The sequence below is a fragment of the Chiloscyllium plagiosum genome, unplaced genomic scaffold, assembly GCF_037043375.1.
Source record: "Chiloscyllium plagiosum isolate Xiang-an unplaced genomic scaffold, Cpla_swu_hap1 HiC_scaffold_2, whole genome shotgun sequence".
Lineage (NCBI taxonomy): Eukaryota > Metazoa > Chordata > Chondrichthyes > Orectolobiformes > Hemiscylliidae > Chiloscyllium > Chiloscyllium plagiosum.
In genome coordinates this window covers 114499932-114516313 of record NW_028270140.1, presented here as the reverse complement: position 1 = coordinate 114516313, position 16382 = coordinate 114499932, and the positions used below count along the sequence as shown (strand labels likewise).

General features: G+C 41.8%; 1 protein-coding gene and 1 long non-coding RNA gene across 4 annotated transcripts in view; one reads left to right on the top strand and one right to left on the bottom strand.

Moving 5' to 3' along the window:
• LOC122559054 (uncharacterized) overlaps nucleotides 1–14669 on the bottom strand; it is a 174684-nt gene extending 160015 nt beyond the window's left edge. Inside the window, exons 1-2 of one of the 3 annotated variants that reach the window (XM_043708275.2) lie at nucleotides 14603–14669; nucleotides 12384–12437 (exon numbers count right to left, since the gene is read on the bottom strand). The gene's annotated coding sequence lies outside the window, so the exon portion shown is untranslated. Of the gene's footprint in view, nucleotides 1–12383; nucleotides 12438–13481; nucleotides 13701–14553 lie in introns of those variants that run through there. The other 2 variants (XM_043708265.2, XM_087999781.1) reach the window with 2 other exon arrangements.
• On the top strand, nucleotides 587–12822 carry LOC148151969 (uncharacterized). Its single transcript, XR_015761228.1, has 3 exons — nucleotides 587–1098; nucleotides 2325–2430; nucleotides 12524–12822. It is a non-coding gene; the product is annotated as an uncharacterized LOC148151969 (long non-coding RNA).
• Nucleotides 14670–16382: the final 1713 nt, after the last annotated feature.

Genomic DNA, 16382 nt, shown 5'->3' with positions numbered 1-16382 from the left:
TTCATGGACAGGATTTTCTTCTTCATGGTATCTAAGAAAAGCAAGAGCCTGGAAATAGCAAATGGGAAGGGTGGGGAAAGGAGAACATATATTCCTGACAGACCCAGTTAAGTTGTTTGCCCAAACTAAAAAGTATTTTTGTATATATTATACAATACCAATTTTTTTTAAAAATCACTGACTAGGCTGGCTCAAACATGTAAATTTTAAAATAATTCATATTAAAAATATTACTCAATATAATTAAAGACTGGCAGTCTAATTTCATTAGCACATCTGAAAATGATTTGCCACAAATAAAACAGATACTTTATCTAGCAATCTACCACCTACAAGAAATCAAATTTTAAAAATTCGTGACACTTTCAGTAATATTTGCCGTGTTTTCTTGTGTTATCAGTAAGAAACAAATTGAGTCACACAAATTCCATTTACTTGACAAGCTCAAGCAGGGTCAACAGCTTAGACTAAAATTTGCAGTTCAGGATGTGTGCAACTCCAAGCACTGCTTCTGCTGAACTATTAAAGGTTAGTTGGTCATGTGATTTATGCTGCTAAGTCCAAGGCTAGGATGTATCAAGTTATACAACTCCTAAAATAACATTACACCATTTGTTTTTCACCACACCTTAGCCAAGACATAGCTACATGAAGTGTGAATGCAGACGTTAGTACACAGAGGGGCCTCAACTATCTGAATGAGATGGGCAGGCAGTATTTTGCTCGGATAATTGATTATTCGGATAACTGATTCAATGCCTCTCCTTGGGGACTTGGAGCTTTCTGAAGATTCCTTTTTCCTCACTCTGCCTGTCTTGCTCCCTCTCGCTGTCTCAGGGTTTGTTTCTGAGCAGACACACACTTGTAAGGGACCTGTAGCATTGCTGAAGCCTGTCCTTGCCGCTGCTTCAATGGGATTGACAGAGTAAGCACTTGCTATGTCCACCCCCTGTTCAGGAGATTAAGCAACAACACCCCCCCCCCTCCCCTGCCTGCACACTCCCACCTCCACCACTCCACCCTGCGCACCCCCACCCCCAGAATGGAGATGGCAGCCGGACTGGACACCAACAGCAAGACTGCTGCCGCCTTTGAGGGGTGAGTCTCAAAATAGCACACACACACAACTTTTTGACAAGTTCCCACTCTGTCCTGTACAGGACAATGTTGGAGAGATTATCTGGGGAAGGGGGTGGTTTAGGGCACACCTCTGTCTAGAACTCCAGGAAAAGTGTGGAGAGAGAGAGAGGGAGGGAAGGAGATCAGTCATTTGGAGACAGTGCCTGGGCTCCAATCGATGTGCAGGACTGTTCTCGGCAGCATTTCAGTAAGCCAAATTCACTTTTAATCACTGTAAACAAAAGACGCAATCAGTGTTGGTACACCTCTTTGATGTAATGTTTCTATCTAAACCTCGAAATCTTCTTCGGTTAATCCGAAATTCGGATAATTGATATTCAAATAATCGAGGTTCCTCTGTAGTTACAAATTTCTTCATTTATTACTGTAACTATTTACATAACTGTATAAAAACGTGGAAGGAAAATCTTCCAAATGGGGTTTCAAAGGGAGTGAATTCCTGAAATGAAGAATATCACTGTTCAGCATTCAGCGTGGATACTATAGCTTGTGAATTTGGAATTTGGTTTCTCCACGTTTGGAAATTTGACAACATGGAGAGAAAACTTAAGATTTCTTGGGCCCAAACATGCACCCCCTCCCCTGTCAAAGTGATAGGTAGCACCCAAGTGTAGCGTTCAGCTCACATTTTCAGCAGATTCATTTGTACCAGCAGGGGGAAGGGTGTGAATCCCAAATTCGGCAGGGCCTTCTGAACAACACATTCAGTTAAGAAATAGCCAATAGAATTAGAAAAAACAATAAACACCTCCACAAATGCTTCAATTTTTTTGCAGTGAAACTGCTAAAACCCAACTGAGCAGCTTTTTTTCTTCTGAGAGAGGTTTACTTTTTCCAGCTGTTTATTTGGCAAGACAAATGCAGTTATTGTTACAAGTTTCCAGTTAGGGACAAGAATCAAACACTCCTTCCCTAGACCAAAAGTGAGCAGTCACCAGCAGCAACTCATAGCCACAGCCAATTACTCAACTGATAGGAACAAGGTAGTAAAACAAAGACAAAAGACAAAAACAGAAACTGCCAGAGAAACTCAGATCTGCCAACACCTCTCGAGGAAAAAAAATTAACATGGAGTCCTTAGAATACGGAATTCAGTTTTGAGGGTGGGTCACTGTACACAAAACTGTTTTCTCTCCACAGATGCTGCCAGACTTGGAGTTTATCCTGCAATTTATTTGTTTCAGGTGTCAAAGTTGGGCTGGTAAGATCCACTTTTACCAAACTACTCTGTTAAACAAGAGGGAAAATCCTTATCACCAAGTCTCAAACTCCAAATCTTCTCTAGTGCTGGTGAGTATTTTGATGTTGTGGAGACAGGGTGGAAAAGGAATTAAGGTTTGCTAACCTGCCTGGTCATAGAATACAGTGGTACTAATTATCTGTAGCTTACATTTCTGAAAATCAGATTAAACTTGCTCACTAACAAGCCAGTGTTTAAAATTTAAAAGGGAGAGATGAAACTGGAATTCAATATGGCCTTTTGAAGCTTAGAACATTGGTATTTTGAGAAAGATTCTCTGGGCCCACAGCTATTGACAAACAGTAAGACCTGTGTATGTTTTGTAAATAGTGTACTGTAGATTGTATCATTGACTCCCAATAATTTTAAATCTGGAAGTTTACCCCACTCCAAGTGGGGCAGATTCAGCATTGAAGACATGGAGAGTAGGAGGTCACACTTAAAAGAGCAATCATGATCGTTTTAAATGGTGAACTATTCCTGATCCCATTCCTTGCGTCTTTGGTCACTTGTTACCACTGAATGCTAGAGAGAAAAAAAAAACATTGGCTGATGCATTCAAAAGTAATTGAACTGTTAATGGCATACTAAGTTTTCATTAGAGCTCAAAACAAAAATACCTCAATGGCACTGATTTTAAATTACTGATCATTCCTTTGTTTCATACATCTGATGTTATCCAGATTTATTTCTCTACCATAGCTTTCCATTGCTCAACCTAGTAAACTTGGAGTAATTTTAATTGGACATACCCAGGTGGAAAGAGTAGCTGCCCTGGAAGTGGCAGAAAATACCAAACTCAACTGAGCTTATCCAGCTGAGCAGACAATCAGGATAATGTCAGTCATGGATGAGGGAGCGGAGTAGATTAGATTCCCTACAGTGTGGAAACAGGCCCTTCGGCCCACCAAGTCCACACCAACCCTCCAAAGAGCAACCCATCCAGACCCATTTCCTTCTGATTAATGCACCAAACCCATGGGCAATATTGGCCAATTCACCTGCCCTTCACATCTTTCTGACTGTGGGAGGAAACTGGAGCACCCGGAGGAAACCCACGCAGACACAGAGAAAATGTGGTGTTGGAAAGCAAAAGATATTTGTAGTGCGGTAGTAATGAACCACAGACTAGAAGGCCCAGGTTCAAGTCCCACTTGCTCCAGACCGGTGTACTCGCAACTCTGAATAGATGGATTAGGAAAATATCTACACAGAGCAAGAAAATGTGTAGGGTGAGGAGGAGGTATCCTGAGAGGTGAGGGAACAGTGCCAAAAGTGGTTAGCGGTGATTCAGGTTCTCCACCCACACAACATCCTCACTGGAGGGAGATTCAAGTTTTGTGCTGCCACATTTGGAGAAGAATTGAGGCTACAGAAGAGCAACAGGTTCTGTACGTAGCAATTCTGTGACTCTTGGGGCAGAACAGTGGTTAGTACTGCTGCCTCACAGCACCAAGGACTTGGGTTCAATTCTAACCTTGGGCATGGGTTCCTAACAGGTGCTCCAGTTTTTCTCACACAGTTCTAAGATTTGCAATAGATTAGCTGGTTAAATTGCACCGTAGCATCCGGGGATGTAGAGGCTAGGTGTATTAGCCATGGTAAATATGGGAATGGGGAGTGGGGGGGGGGGGGAAGCTGGGTGGTGGTGAGATGCTTTTGAATTTCGGTGCTGACTTGATGGGTCGAATAGCCTTTATCTGCACTGTAGGGATTGTACAATTCTATAAACTTCAAGGCTGGTAGCATCTTTTGTTTTACCAATTAATGTCAGCCCACTTTCATTTTTACACACTGTGGCTTGCCCAATCCAATTGGGATTCAGGCTGCAGTTGGTTGTTTCTGTTTTCAACATGCTCAAAATTAACAAAAATGAACAAGTTTAATTATTTAAAAAGCAGCAAACAGTAACAGCCATTTCGCCAATGCAGTTTAAAATGATGCACAAGCTTTGAATTTGAGTTCACAGTCAGTCGAATACCTCTGATTGGTTGTTTTGCAAATCTCTCATGCAACTAATACACAAATACTTCTTAGTAACTGCTCAATTCCAATGGAAGTCTTTTTTTTATTTTTCAGAGCAGTGCAAGCATGCCTGCAAGGGCTGCTGTAAGTAGATCATGCTGAACAAACGTATATGAAAAGCAATCTTTAAACCATCCTGCAGACTCCCTTTTGATATTCAAGAATGGAGCTGTTTTACTTGAACAATTTGAACAAGTGTATCTGTTGCATTTGGTCAGTTCCACCTATTCTAAAGAAATCCTCACTTTTCCTTTGTGTGATAGCATGGTGATGCATGGTAATTGTTGCTATTCAAGTGATATCTTTTTTTTAGATTAGATTAGATTAGCTTAGATTAGATTACTTACAGTGTGGAAACAGGCCCTTCGGCCCAACAAGTCCACACCGCCCCGCCGAAGCGCAACCCACCCATATACCTACATCTACCCCTTACCTAACACTACGGGCAATTTAGCATGGCCAATTCACCTGACCTGCACATCTTTGGACTGTGGGAGGAAACCGGAGCAAACCCTCGCAGACACGGGGAGAATGTGCAAACTCCACACAGTCGGTCGCCTGAGACGGGAATTGAAGCCGGGTCTCTGGCGCTGTGAGGCAACAGTGCTAACCACTGTGCCACCATGCCGCATAATGAATTGCTTAAGGATATCAAAGTACTCACATGCTATTTGTCCACATTATGGACTCTTTTTAAAGGGTAGGTTAGATTGTTCCCATGGCAGGAAATATGAAGCATTGCCCCAACATAGTATTTCCCTTTATCCTTGTCGGATGCATATGGTTAGAAAGATAATTACCAACACCATCTTGACTGTTTTCTTTCTAATTGACTTCGCCTGTGTCAAATAAATGTTTCCACATCTCCCAGTACTTAGTTAAGCATGCTATCTCAAAAGAAAGTGTGAGAGTCATATGTGCTCAGTCACATTCAGCCAACTCTCTCTCAAAAATCAACTAGTCAAGCTACTGGGACAATTTATACAATCAACACAGGAATTCTTGGACATCATCAGAAATATACACATAGACAAGGAAGAAACTATGGTCTCATTCGACGTAACGGCACTGTTCACCTCTATTGACAAAACCCTAGCCAGAGAAACAATAGCCAACCTGCTGGACATACAGAACAGGTAACAGGACGTTGAACCTATCAACAAAGACGGCATACTTAAACTACTGGACTTGTGCCTCACAACACACTTCACATTCAACAACCAGATATACGAACAAATCAACGGAACACCCATGGGCTCATCAATCTCTGGACTCTAAGCAGAAGCAGCAATGCAAAGGTTGGAACAAACAGTCTTACCACAAATTCAACCCAAACTCTGGGTCAGATATGTTGATGACACCTTTGTAATCATTAAAAACACAGAAATAGAGAACACACACCGGATCATCAACGCCAACTCCCATTCCTAGACGTGATGGTACAGAGAACACCGAACGGAGAATTCACCACCAAGGTACACAGGAAAGCCACACACACAGACCAAGTCCTGAACTATGAAAGCAACCACCCCAATACACATAAACGAAGTTGCATCAAGACACTATTCAAAAGGGCCACAACACACTGCAGCACACCAGAACTACAAAAAGAGGAAGAGGAACATCTGTACAAGGTATTCGCCAAAAACGGATACTTGTGCAATTTCATCAACAGATGCCTAAGAGAAAGACAATGGAACAAGGACACGCCGGAACCCAAAGGACTAGCCACACCACCATACATCAGGAGCATTTCAGAAATGACAGCCAGACTATTGCGACCACTAGGACTTATAACAGCACACAAACCAACAGCCACCCTCAGACAACAATTCACCAGAACGAAGGACCCGAGACCCAGCATGAGCAAAACTAATGTAGTGTACAAAATACCATGCAAGGACTACACAAAACACTATATAGGACAAACAGGAAGACAGCTAACAATCCGCATCCATGAACATCAACTAGTCACGAAACGCCACGACCAGCTATCCTTAGTAGTCACACACGCAGACGACAAGCAACATGAATTCAACTGGGACAACACTACCATTATAGGGCAAGCCAAACAGAAAACAGCCAGGGAATTCCTAGAAGCATGGCACTCATCCACAAACTCCATCAACAAACACATCGACCTGGACCCAATATACCGGCCATTACAGCAGACAGCTGAAACTGACAACCGGAAGCGGCAGGGACAGGCCGCTATAAATGCCAGAGGAAACACCACAGAAGCGCTTCACAGGAGGCTCCCAAGCACTGAGGATGTCACCTAAACAGGGGACGAAACGTTTGCAACAAAAATTTCAGCTCGGCAAACAGAACCACAACAGCAGTTAAGAGAATGTTCACTAGACTGATCTTGAGTCTGGATCAGTGGTGCTGGAAGAGCACAGCAATTCAGGCAGCTTCCGAGGACAGGCAAAATCGACGTTTCGGGCAAAAGCCCTTCTTGAGTTTGACAGGAACCCTCTTATGAGGAGAGGTTGAGTACATTATGGAATTTAGAAGAATGAGAGACCACCTGATTGAAACACTGATTCTGAGAGCACGTGACAGGGTTGTTGCAGAAACATGTTTTCCCCTTTGGGTGAATCTAGGACTCGAGGACATAATCTCACAATAAGGAGTTGCACACTTTATAACTGATAAGGAGGAATTTCTTCTTTGTGAGTAATGAATTTGGAATCTTTTTTCAGCAGAGGGCTGTTGAGGTTGGGATATCAGGCACATTCAAGACTGAGGGAGTCATGCTTTTTCAAAGGAATCCAGGGAAGAGGCAGAAACATCGGCCAGATTTCATTCAATGGGCTGAATGGCCTACTTCTGCATCTTACGGTCTAACCATTTCGAACTGCTTCAATGACCATTCCTTCAGCGTGAGGTCGGGGTGGGATTTTTGCTGCACAGCGTTCAACACAATTTGTGATTCCTCAGATGCTGAAGCAGTCCATGACCAAGTGCAGCAAGACCTGGTCAATATCCAGAAACAAAGAAAATATATTTCTCAGACTTTGAGCAGAGTAATTGCTTAATACAAGACAGCACAATTGAAATAGAACTGAAATATTTTTATGGATTTGTGCCTCAATTTCTGGATATGTAGATAACAACATTTATTTAAAAACATAGAATAAATTGCTGGCTTTTGACCTGATGGGGTCAAGTAAAACCGTAGACCACCAGTACCTGGACTACACCTCCCACCCTGTCTCCTGTAAACACGCTTTCCCTTATTCCCAGCTCTTCTGCTGCATCTGCTCCGAGGAGCAGCTGAAACTGACAACCGGAAGAGGCAGGGACAGGCCACTATAAATGCCGGAGGAAACACCACAGAAGCGCTTCACGGGAGGCTCCCAAGCACTGAGGATGTCACCTAGACAGGGGACGAAACGTTTGCAACAAAAATTTCCAGCTCGGCGAACAGAACCACAACAACGAGCACCCGAGCTACAAATCTTCACCCAAACTTTGAATTCTCTTAACTGCCTCCAATGCTAGTATATCATACCCTTACACGGGCCTCCGACACTGTTCACAGTGTTCCAGCGGTGATCTGATTAGTGTTTTGTACGGTTTCAGCAAAGCCTCCCTAACGTCATACTCCATTCTCTTTGAAATAAAAACCATTGGAATTCCCCATTACCCAAGAACTTGGATGCTAGCTTTGAGAGATTCATGGGTGTGGAATCACAACCTCTTCTGCAGCACCCTGCAAACTTTCTCCATTGAACTAATATTCAGCTCCTCTATTCTTTCTGACAAACAGCATGACCTCAAAACCTCGATTTTGCCTACTGACTTAACCTATCTGCAGACTTAGTCATCCTCACCACTTGCCTTCTTGCCCAGATTGTCATCTACAAACCTGGTTCCAGGACATGCATATACAGGTGTGGAACATTAAACATTCTAAAAATCCAAATTTATTACAGCCACTGCTTCCCCTTCATTTTTCTTATTAACTCCTCAAAAGAATTTCAGTGCAATTTGTCAGGCACGATTTCCCCTTTCTGAAGCCATGCTGACACTGTTTGATCATACTGACTGTCAGTGCACTCTCCTGAAGAACTCCTGCAGAGGTGCCAGACCTCCAGCAATTACAACCAGGAGAGAGCGTTTTCTCTCCAATTCTCACAGACTCATTTCGATTGGGTTCTTGAGTAAATACTGTCCTTAATGACAGTAACCCTCACCACCTCTGGAATTAACTCCTGTGTCAGGTGTTTCAACAAAAATTAGATCAGGAGCTGATGGGCTTCAGCGGACACTAAACTACAAGACAGTGAGCAGGTAATTATTCAGTGCCTGTGGATAACAATGTCAATGACACCTTGCTAATTGCAAGTAGACTTAAGGGAAAATTGGTGGCAGTCATGTAATCATGGGCATGGTGATCTGGAGGCCCAGATTAATGCTACAGGCACATGGGTCAAAATCCAACTGTGTAAGCTGGGAGAATTTGAATTCAATCAATAAGTAAAATGTGGAATTGAAAACTAATTTCATCGACAGAGCCATGCAACAATTATCAGTTACTGTCAAAATCCTACTGGTTCACTAATGTCTTTTCGAGCACAAAATCTACTACCCTTACAACCTCACCTGGTCTAGTCCCCATGTGGCTCCAAGTCCACAATAATGTTGTTTACATTAAAAACCCTCAGATTGCCAAGCAATTCACCCATTTCAAAAAATAAGGGATAAAAAATGCTGACCTGGCCAGTGAGGCCTACATTGTTTTTGAAAAGCCTAATGGGACAAAAATTGACAGGGCTGGACTTCTCCTGCTTCCAGGGAGGAGGTGGGGGGTTAGGTGGGATATACCTAGTTAATTCTCCACAACTGGAGAGATGCAATTTTTCGAACATCCTAGTGCTCAAAAATGAGGTGAGAATAGTTAGGTGGTTTGGTTAGGGGGCACAGTGCTTTCTACAGTACACATTTATCACTAAAGTGTTGTCAGGACCCACAGCCTTTTCAGTATCCAGTATCTTTAACCTTTTACAGTATCAAGAAACAGTTGATGTCTTTATTATTAGTGGTCCAAAACTGGAAAACAATTGCTTTGAATCAAGGAAACTGGAAAAAAAATGGCTGCTATTTAAAAACAAAACTTTTCCTGGGCTGTTTACAGCTGGCACATCAAATGAAGGCAACAGGTGCACGATAAACTATGTTACTATTTGGAAACATCAAAGCTAGACAAATAGTCTCCACTTGTTTGTGTTCAGGAACAGCTTGCCTAATGACAGAGTTGTTGGGCTTTACTATTAACCAGTTATTCTGGATGCAAGAGAGCTCAATGTAACAGCAGCTTTTGAACGGATGTCTGACCAAATGATAGATTGTTTATATGAGCAGCACAGCAAAGAGAATCTAACCTCGGAAGGGAAACCAACATGAGAGATGTACCACTAATGTTAGCTGTTCGCATCCACTTCTCCTATAACTGCTTTCTTTGCGTAACCTTATCGATGGAAGGAGAAAGAGCTTACTGAAAAAAAACACTGGAAATCACAGCAGGTCAGACAGCATCCACAAGCTAGCATTGAGTCTAGATGACTCATCAGATGAGTTATTTGACTCAAAACATTAGCTTGCTTGCTCTCCATGGATGCTCCCAGACCTGTTGTGATTTCCAGCACTTTTTGTTATTAATAGGTTCCAGCATCTGCAGTAATTTGTTCCTAGCATGAAAGGAAGCTTCCCAAGTATTGAAAGGATCGATTCCTGACCAATGATTGAACTTAAGTCATTAAAGACCTGTAAAGACTAATCAATTCATTGAATCTTGTAATCCAGATTGGCAGTATTGAATGTTATTATCCTCCCCTACCCACCCCCACTACCCTTAATACCTACCAAGGTATAGCTTTTATGTGACTAGTTTAAACTCTAAGTCTGACCCCATACTTCTGTTACCTGCATTTAAAGACAAATGTTCACAAGCTCTTTTTTGGCTAATTATACAAAGTAGAATTGGCTGTACTGTTACAGGTAATCAAATGAGTGCAGTGAAAAGTCACCACCCATGGCACTCTCTTCAGTACAAAGGTCCCTGGGTACAGCTTCTTCAGTTAGTTATAGTTCTTAGAAATTTAGAGAAGTACAAAGTCCACAATAAAATACAGACTTTAGGAATAAGTTATAAAATGGAGGAAAAAAATTCAGAACAAGAGAGTTTTCCAACCCAAATATGATCGAAAATGCAATTTCAAATCAGAATTGGATAGCAAAGTAGAGTTGTAAATTTTGCTGGTGATCAAACTTTTTCCACTTTTGTCAAGACTACAGGAATAGTGGGTTGGATTTCCAGTGTGCTATCCCAGCCAATCCTAACGCTATCATGGAGTGAATTAAATTGGCTGAAGGCTGCATCTGAGATGCTGGGGACCTCAGAGGCTGGACTGCTCCGATGTTAAAAAATTCAGTTGTACAAAGTGTTGCGGGAGATAGGGGAATCTGGCTGGAGCAGCAATTATTGCACATTCCTAATTGCCCAGATGCCCATTAAGAATCAACCACATTGCCATGAGTCTGGAGTCCCATATAGATCGACCAGGCAAAGAACCGCAAACTTTCTTCCCTGAAGGACATCACTAAATCAGATGTGAACAATGGTCATTGGCAATGGTAGTCAGGAGACTAGATTTTAATTGCAGATTTTCATTCACTTCAAATATGACCATCTGCCATGGTGGTTTTCAAATCCAGTGTCCCCAGGGCATTAGCCTAGAGCCCTGGATATCTAAAGTTAAAGAGTGTGGTGCTGGAAAAGCACAGCCGGTCAAGCAGCTTCCGAGGAGCAGGAGATGATGAAGGGTTTATGTCTGAAACGTCGACTCTCCTGCTTCTCGAAAGCTGCTAACCGGCTGTGTTTTTCAAGCACCACACTCTAACTTTCGATATACAGCAACTGCAGTCCTCACTTTCACCCGGTATATCTAGTCCAGTGACATTGCCACTATATCACCACCTCCCACAGATGCTCTGTCTTCCGTGGAAAGAGCTGTTTAAACAAAAATCTATCCCCATGCAGCATGGCAGGAAATGAAGGGTACTCCAACTGAAGGGTATCTTTCCTTTTTCAAGGGACCAGAGCAGACAAAAGGCAGTACTCTCCTTATCAATGACATTTGAGGAAACAGAGGCATGATGGAGGAGAAGGTAGTAAGACAAACTAAGTAAAATTAGTGTTATGAAGATGTGGGTGTACCTTTAAGAGAGTGAAGGACTTGGAAAGTACACCGAGTGCTGGAGAATTTACAAAGTAACATTTGATTCAGAACAAACAGCACTTGCTGAGTTGCCAAGAGACAAAAAACACAAATTTGAATTCGGCCAATCAGTTTAAAGTATACCCCGAGAAAAATATCAAATTCCAATCCAATTTGAATTGAGTATATTGACAATCTTATAAGCCAATGACAGAATCCAGTGCTTTCAGGGTATAAGACCAGGGGGAAAATTGAACAGTTGAGAGGAGAACTGCCAAGTCCAGAATGTAAACAGACTGCCTGAAAATAGCTCTCTTAAAGTTCCTTTTCGATCAGCAACATGGGATGCAGAAATTCCTAAAAAGAAAAGACAACATAGGAAGACCCAAATAGAAGAACAAAAGCTGCCTGGTTTTGAGATAAGAAGTATGGTTTTGTAAATCTTAATTGGGAGTTTTATCGGATTAGTATTATAGAAGGGAATGTAAAAGATAGGGGGTTAGAGGAAGAAATTGTAAATAGTGGTTAGTTAGTTATTCTCTGTTATACTTTAAGAAATAAGGTTGTTAATTTTTACTTTAAATAGTTCTTGGCCACTCTAATTTTAACAGATTACTGCATGGGATAATTATTTTCTGTGTAGCTGATTTTAAATTAAACAAGAGGGTTTACCCAGTGTTGTAACATTAGATAAAGCAAGAAAATTATCAAATGCAAGTTTGAAAACATCAATAAGAACAAAAATGTAGTACCTGCAAGAAAATCTTCACAATTTCAATTCTTTTTGAACTGATGAGGTGGAGTAACTGCAAGAAAGTAAATGGTGGTATTAAGAAGGTTCCTTGCATCATTAAGAATGCAGCCTAACTTTACAAATTTTAATTCATTTCAGCAATACAACCACAGCAACTTCTTGATATGCATGGAGAATTGGGCTGCAGGCTTGCTTTTCCTGTGGCCAGTGACAGAACAGTGCAGAGTCCAGCAATTGGTGGCAATCTGTGATGCCCAGGACGTATAATGTATTCCTCACTACAAGATGCTGGGACACTTATACCACATTATTGCTAAATAGTGTTATGGATATCATGCAATTTGGTGTAATGAATGAATGCATCATCTTTGCTACAAAGTATAGCAATAATTATCCAAGTTCTACAATGTTGTGCAGAGTAATAAAACAAAAATAATTGTTTCTGAGCTTCAGCATCCATACAGACCGAAAGTACTGGCTGCATTTAGGAGGCAATAGCCTAGTGGTATTATCGCTAGACTATTAAGCCAAGAACTCAGCTAATGTTCTAGAGTCCCAGATGGGAGAACTGGAATTCAATTTTTTAAAAATCTGGAATAATTAAGGATCTAATGACGGTGAAACCATTGTCAGAAAAACCCATCTGGTTCACTAGTGTCCTTTCAGGATGGGAATTTGCCATCTTTACCCAGTCTGGCCCACATTTGACTCCAGACCCATAGTAAAATGGTCGACTCTCAACTTGTCCTTTGAAAATGGTGCAGTTAGCCACTTGGTTGAAGGGCAGTAAGCATGACCAGGGCAAATTGACGCCTGGAGGAAGAGCGCCTTATCTTCCCCCCAGGAACCCTCCAGCTTCCTCATTTCCCCTCCCCCCACCTTTTCTCAGTCCCAACCCTCGGACTCAGCACCTCCTTCTTGACCTGCAATCTTCTTCCCGACCTCTCCGCCCCCACCCCCTCTCTGGTCTAACACCCTCACTGTAACCTCCTTCCACCTATCGAATTCCTAACGCCCCACCCCCAAGTCCCTTCTCCCTACCTTTTATCTTAGCCTGCTTGGCACACCCTCCTCCTTTTTGAAGAAGGGCTTATACCTGAAGCATCGATTCTCCTGCTCCTTGGATGCTGCGCTTTTCCAGCAACACATTTTTCAGCTCTGATCTCCAGCATCTGCAGTCCTCACTTCCTTCTTCACGCAATCTAGTCTAATGTATTCACTGCTCACAATGTAGTCTCCTCGACATTGGGAAAATTAAGCAGAAACTGGTGACAGTTTCCCTTTTTGGCTGGAGTTTTGAGCAGTCACTTAACTTAAGTGTTAGCATCTGGAGAGAAATGAGAGTTATCAGACCTGCTGAACTTTTCCAGCAATTTGTTTTTGTTTCCGATTTCCAGTATCAGCAATTCTTATTTAGTATGCAACTCACGACTGACTTTTTTCCACCCTAACTCCCCCTCATGGGCTTAGCAACAATTCGACTACAAAAGGAATTCCATTGAGCTCACCAGTTTCTCCAGACTTCAGCTAAGTTTGATAAGATAATACTACATTCAATGTTCAATATTCAAATGCACAAACGTTTTCATGCCCACAAATCACACAATCTTAAAATCTCAGTCTTCCTATTTGAGATTTTATTGTTGTCATGAGCTAGACCGGTTTCCACAAGATACAGAACTGTTGAAACATGAAGTTCCTCCCCCCCCAACAATATGTGTTTCACTTGGTGTACCTGGTAACCACGTTTGTACCAAGACTTGTTCAACTGCAATTTCTCATTATGGGGAGACTAACCTCACACTGACAGATCTCCCTAGACTCAAGTTTTAATCGGTTTGGCGGAAGCAGTTGGTTGTGTGGACTAAAGGACACCGCTCCCTGGCCATTTGCTTAGCTTCAGCATAACGTCTGAACAGCTGAAGAAACCTCTCTCTCAAATGCCCTGTCTCTTTCAGTTCTGCGCAACGCGCGACAGTACAGTTCACCGAGATCACATGAAAGTGGAATGGCGAGGTGGAAGAAACGAAACTATGCAAGTATAGCTCAACAAACTGCATAGCTCACTATCGAGGCTGGAGAGGAAAACATTAAATGCAATCCTCATGAAACATTCAGTGCATTCTGATCTACATTCAGAAATTGAGAGAGCGCAGTCGAAAACGAACCTTTAGCAATTTACAAAAGCAGTTGGCTTTCAGTATTAGCGTCACTTACGTCCGTGAAGTGACTTTCACTCGACAGCGGAAAAGGAGGATCGCACACTCGCGGTTCCTGGTAAACAAATGCCGAGAAAAGAAAGGGGCCACTTTAACACTGTCACTGCTGCACGGTCATGAGACGATAAAGATTTGGTAACGAAAGTCTATGCATTCACAATGAAACCATTCTAGCAAATAGCCCTTGGTTTTATTTAACTAATTCATTTTTAATTAACCTGTTCAGAGCTGTTAAAACACACCGCTTGATCTCTTGGTTCAGAGATAGAGACAGTGCAAGATCCTTAGAGTCATAACAGCGTGCAAACACACCCTTTGGTCCAAACAGTGTATCCTAAAAATGATCCCAAACAAAACTAGTCCCACTTGCCTGCTTCTGACCTTTATCCCTCCAAAATAACTTTTAAAAAGCAAAAGACTTAAACCATTTTCCCATAATTATTACAGAAGTAGAACAAAAAAGATTTAATGGAAGCAATAAAGAAATATTTAAGAGGCTTATTAAGTGAAAAAAATGATAAACTGGTCAGTCAAATTAACACCAAATTACAAACTCGATATAACCTGAATACATTTATTCCTGCCAATGAGGCATTATCATGATTTGGAGATGCCAGTGTTGGACTAGGGTGTACAAAGTTAAAAATCACACAACATCAGGCTATTTCCTGCTTGCCTGCATTTCTGTAGAAACTTGATGTCTATGTTGCTCTCTTCTTGGAGAGCCTCTCCACTTTAAGCTGGCAATTAGTGTTGTCGATAGTAGTCATGATTTGGAGATGCTGGTGTTGGACTGGGGTGTACAAAGTTAAAAATCATACAACACCACAATAACCACAATTATCAGTGAGTAAAATAAACCCCAGTAGTTTGTAGACTCAACATTTCAGGTCCTCTGCATTTTACCAGACAATTACTGCTGATTTATCATTTGTTTTGTGACTTTTAATAACATAAATAGTCTTTCACGTCAATTTGAAAAGGAAGGAAAATGGTTTTGAAGTTCATGTTCTACCTCTCAGGACAATTTAATAGTATATCTAATTCCCAGAGTATCATAGGGCTGTTCCCACATTGTCAGTGCTCACACATACAACTGGTGGTGGTTTAACTTAAGGGTCACTACATCTCAGGAGAAGGGACAGGTTGAGAAAGTGAGACCTTCATGGTAACCTCAGTTGGTACAAGAATTAAAACCACAATGCTCTGCATCACAAACCAGCTATCCAGCCAACTGAGCCAACTAAGCTGGTTCAGTATGTCTGAACAGGTTGAATGAAATAACTACATTTCTAATATATGCAAGCTGACCCCATTACATTTTGGGCTCTTGTGGTAGTGTCTCTACATCTGAACCAGACAGTCTGGGTTCAAACCCTACCTGGAAAAGGGTATGGATCCTGACAACATTTCAGCAATCGTACTAAAGACTTTTACTCCAGAACTTATCACGCCCCTAAGCTGTTAGAACACTGGCATCGACCTGGAAATGTGGAAAAATACCTAAACACAAAAATCTGGTCAAATTAATCTATTCTCTATCATCACCCAAAGTTATGGAACAGGTTGTCAACAACGCTGTCAAAGAGCACTTGCGGAGGAATAATCTGCTCACTGATACTCTGTTTGTACCCTGCCAGGGCCATTCAACTCCTGACCTCATTACAGCCTTGGTCCACATACAGACAAAATAGTTCAACTCCAGGGGTAAGATAAGAGTGACTGCCTGTGGTGAAACGGTTAAAAATTATGTCCCAATACATGTGTGAATCTAACCG